Here is a 5,181-nt window from a genome sequence, read left to right on the forward strand (position 1 = left end):
CTGCAGGACATCAAGTTCTCGACAGGCATCTCCCCCCAGGCTCTGGGGATCATTATTCCAGAGACCTGTTCTGCTATCATTCAGGTCCTGCAGAAGGACTATATTAAGGTAAGATTTCTCCTTTAACATCACATTCTATGTATTTAATGTTTGCTAATGTATTGTATTTCTTTTATCATTCCCTAATTACCATGATTGTAATATGCTGTGAATGTCCTCTTTATCCTCATGCATGCTGGAAGTTTTTAAAGTTCCTTTTTTGTCCTTAATGCATATTTGCCTTCACTAACCTCCCCAGCATGCTATCCTGGGCCCATACACACCTAGCCTAGTCACTTAATGTATTTTGTCAGCTCCATAGTAGTGCTTTACCCTAAAATCGATGAACTATGTGGCCTCAGTTGGGCCTGAGGCCAGTTTTCAAGACCAAACCCTTACGGCGCTTGAAGCTGGCCATCCTGGCTTGCCCCCCCAAAGCGCCCACGAGGTCCGTCTAAAATATATGGAGTACTTTATGGGTAGGGGGGCCATTGATATGCCAGAAAATGTTTAAGAAACATTTTTTAAATAAATTTGTATTTTAAACTGAAAAATATTTCCTTTGATTTACTGCTTGTGTTTCTTTTAGCTGTCACCTAGGTTATCCAATAGGCTTATTTTTTGGCCGTTTTCTTCAATAGTGCAAACGTAATTTATGTGATACATGAGGTGACAATCTCTTCTTCAGCTAACTATTATGTTGTGGGTCTGCTACACACACCTTGTTTTTGTTGTTAATGTATGTAATGCATTAATGCTAAAAATATTCATCATTTTCAGCACCATGAATTACTGTATTTATTGGCGTATAACACTCACTTTTTCACCATGAAAATTGGGTGCAAATAGTGCGTGCGTGTTATACGCCAATACTTCATTTTTAGCTGCCTCGGAGGGGACAGGGAGGGTGGGCAGGACGAGCCCCCCGCAGATTACATACAGTGAGAATCTCCTGTTTACTTGGCGGCCTCTGTAATAGGAACTCCTGTCTCCTGGGCCGCCATTGGACCACTGTTCTGTCTATCATAGGAGATTCTCACTGTATGTAATCTGTCGGTGCTCGTCCCGCCCCCCTCCCTGTCCCCTCTGGGCTGCAGATGGGCATTGATCAGGTTGCACTGATGGCAATGGTGAGGCTGCTGCATTGATGGCAATGGTGAGGCTGCATTGATGTGGACTGATGAGGCTGCATTGATGGCACTTGTAAGGCTGCAGATGGGCATTGATCAGGCTGCATTGATGGCGATGGTGGGGCTGCAGATGGGCACTGACCCTTATTTTACTTCAAAGTTCCTTATTTAAAATTTAAGTTTTTTTCCTGAAACTTCCCTCTTAAAATGAATGTGTGTGTTATACGCCTGTGCGTGTTATACGCCGATAAATACGGTAATTGTTTGGAGTGAAGAAAATGGCCTGATTGTTGCAAATTATAAAGCACCGTGGGTGTTATTTACTAAAGGAAAATCCACTTTGCACTACAAGTGCACTGCAAAAGTGCACTTGAAACTGCACTGAAAGTGCGCTTGTAGTGCAAAGTGGATTTTCCTTTAGTAAATAACCCCCATTGTCACTGTAAACACCAACTTACTCCAAAAACTGCTATTGAGCATTGAAAGAAGAAGCCACGCATTGTTGAGTATAAAAAAGTTTTACTTTGTGCACATTCACATACATGTGCGTTTAGAAAAGGGTTTTTGAACAAACCAACATATTTTTAGAAGAAATTATTTATTTATTTTTTTTAGACATCAGAAATATCCTTTTTTTGTGGTAAACGGGCATGTTTTTAAAACCATAAAACAATACACAACTCAGAAACTTACAAAGTTCAACTTTGATAAATTGAAGGCAATATCAGACATTAGTATGTCCAAACTGTGTTGATCTTGCCTTCATCAAATGGGATGATGTCACCCCTGTGAAAGCCAAATTTTGAAGATGCACACAAATTGAGAGTCAAAATGGGGATTTCCCTCCTGATCCCATGGCTAAGGTCAACATGTGCTAGCTCCCATCATGGGGGATCAATAGACGTGTTTCGGGGGGTACAACCCCTTCCTTTCAGCTACTTGAATTGCGAGGAAGGGGTTGCATCCCACAAAAGGCATACATTGATATCCCGTGATGGCAGATAGCACATGTTGACACACTGCATCTTCAAAATTTGGCTTTCAAAATTTGTATAAAAATTAAGAAAAATAAAAACAATTAGTAAAATTTTGGTGTGTTTATTATATTCAGCCTAAAACATCAATGTTTTTGAGTCTTTTTTCCACATCATTGATGTCTTCCTTGATCTTCTGTAAATCCCTATTACACACCATGATCTCCCCGATGAGGATGTGTGCACTTGCACTTGTGAAATGTGTTTCTTTTTCCACAACATCCACATCACCTAAAAATAAAAAAACACACCATATGTTATAAATATGCAGGCATACATACATTTCCTGAAGCTGTGGTCTCAGACACTCACCTGTTGTGGTCACTATTTCGCCCACTTCATAAACCTATCCATCCTCAGGTTGTGGTGTGTTGACTTCCCCTTCTTTAGGAGGTGGGGGGTCCCTCGTGTCCTCAGATGTCCAGAGTCTTTTCTCCCCTATGTGAATAAAAAAAAGGTATACTTAGCACACAGATATTTGAGGACAGAAATTGGAATGTGAAACATTGCTTGGAAGTTCCAAGCTAAAGACATGATTTTTTCCCTTTCTTAAAGCTGGAATACTTAACTTTTTTGGTAAAGTATCACACATGTAGAGACCCCTAGTATCCACTGGAGCACCTGTGTGGGACACCCTAAAAAGTTCTGGTGTCCCACACTAGTGCTCCTGCGTCCAGATGTGTAAGCAGCTGCTGAGTGTCCTCTCCTTTCACTGAATCAAGTTTGCATTTCATTCTAGTTACAAACCCATCTAGACAACAATGTAATAAACAAAAAAATCTACTTCAGGGAAAATGGTGCTGTTCAAATAATTAATTATATGTGAATCTACTACACTACTTGAATATTACCAACTCTCCATATAAAGTGAATAGTGCTTCAAATAAATATACATAAACAGAAATGAAAGAAATAGAAAAATATGTAGGTGTAGAGAAAAATGGATACATGAAAAATATGAATCTAGATAGATAGAGAGAGAGAGATAGATATATATATATATATATATATATCTCTCTATATATATATATATATATATATATAGAGATATATATATATATATATATATATATATATATATATATATATATATATATATAGATGGTGATAATAAAGCACATCACAAATAATAGTGTTGCGTGCTTAATAATGCCTGACTCAGTTGCTAAGAAATTATGTATCTGCGTGTGAGCTGGAATAAACATATTTAAGAACACAATTCCTGCTTCTAAACACACTCAAAAAATAAATAACAAAGTGACAGATGCTAATATCAAAGTGATAAGTCCCAACCAATGTATATAATCTATATGTGTATACGACTATACACTAGTAAATAACAGTCTGTGAGCAGTGATCCGTGCACAAATTCAAAATGAAGGTGACTCTCTAGTGCTCCCCGCTTTCCTCCACATCACCCACTTATGCCTGCACTCACCAGAGCGCCTCACCCCTGCAGGGGTAACAGACGTAATAGCTGTATTCCAGTAGCGGTGTCCCCATTTCACAGGTCATCCCTCAGTTTGGTACAGCTGCATTCCACCTCTCAAAGCTATTTCTCCTCTGCTGACAATTTCAGCAATGCCTTCTCTCTACTTCCTCCCGACTCACCTCCTCATCTGGCACCAGATGAGAGGTGAGTCGGGAGGAAGTAGAGAGAAGATATTGCTCTAATTGGCAGCAGAGGAGAAATACCTGAGAGGTGGAATGCAGCTGTACCAAACTGAGTGGGACTTGTCACTTTGTTATTTATTTTTTGAGTGTGTTTAGAAGCAGGAATTGAGTTTTTAAATATGTTTATTCCAGCTCACACGCAGATACATAATTTCTCAGCAACTGAGTCACGCATTATTAAGCATGCAACACTTTATTATTTGTGATGTGGTGTATTATCACCATTATATATATATATATATATATATATATATATATATATATATATATATATATATATATTCATATTTTTCATGTATCTATTTTTTCTCTACACCTATATATTTTTTTCTTTCATTTTTGTTTTATACAAATTTATTTGAAGCACTATTCACTTTATATGGAGAGTTGGTAATATTCAAGTAGTGTAGTAGATTCACAAATAATTAATTATTTGAACAGCGCCATTTTCCCTGAAGTAGATTTTTTTGTTGTTTTAGGACCCCACTTAGGTAGGGAGGCTGCAGTTCTCTCTTCCTAAGCATGGATATCTGGTGTTTTTTTAACAATGTCATAAACGACTTTGAATACAAATAGGCATGACCAAATGTAGTTAACCTGCATCTGCCAAAAACATCGTATTAGTGAGCAAACGAACGATGTTTACTACGAACGATTACTGTGCCCACGAACCTGAAAGTTGCCATTTTAAACTGTACAACAGTAAAGAAAAGCACATGGAGCAGTAAAGTAAAAATAATAATAATATGAACACACGACAACTACTTACTTTTTAGAAGCAGTTTCCTGATCCTTCTGTACTGATCATGCTCCCTCAATTTCAGGTCTTACCAGCGTTTCCTCAATTGATCCTTGGATCGTCGTACCCCAAAATTCCTGTGCAGACTTTTCACAACTTTAGTCATGATCTTGGCCTTTCTCACGTTTGGGTACAGTCCATGCTTCCTATCATAGTCGGCCCTCTTCAAGATGTCCACCATCTCTACAGAGGACATACTTGAGGCCTTAAATCTCCTCCGGGATCGGGACGTTCGTGGCTCCGGCCTTTCGTCATTGCTGCTGTCTACATGCACTTGTTCTTTCTCCGCTATGTGCTCTCCTACTGCGCCGAAAGAGATGACATTTATGTACCCAGGCTGTGGTACTATGACAGACTGCGATTTCTGTCAGACCTTCCACCCCAGCTGAGGCTTCCGACGTCCAACCTGGGCCTTCCACCCAGGAAGAAGTTTGTTCAACATATTTCTCAAAATTGTGTGATTTGATGAACAATAAGCTAAAACTATGTCCCTTTTTAATACACA

At 38.8% G+C, this 5,181-nt stretch overlaps 1 long non-coding RNA gene across 1 annotated transcript; it reads right to left on the reverse strand.

The window, feature by feature from the left end:
• Positions 1–1,682: 1,682 nt before the first annotated feature.
• LOC141108872 (uncharacterized) lies at positions 1,683–3,835 on the reverse strand. Its single transcript, XR_012236134.1, has 3 exons — positions 3,642–3,835; positions 2,516–2,641; positions 1,683–2,434 (listed from the first exon to the last, which is right to left on the reverse strand). It is a non-coding gene; the product is annotated as an uncharacterized lncRNA (long non-coding RNA).
• Positions 3,836–5,181: the final 1,346 nt, after the last annotated feature.

This window comes from Aquarana catesbeiana, linkage group LG01 (assembly GCF_042186555.1).
Source record: "Aquarana catesbeiana isolate 2022-GZ linkage group LG01, ASM4218655v1, whole genome shotgun sequence".
Lineage (NCBI taxonomy): Eukaryota > Metazoa > Chordata > Amphibia > Anura > Ranidae > Aquarana > Aquarana catesbeiana.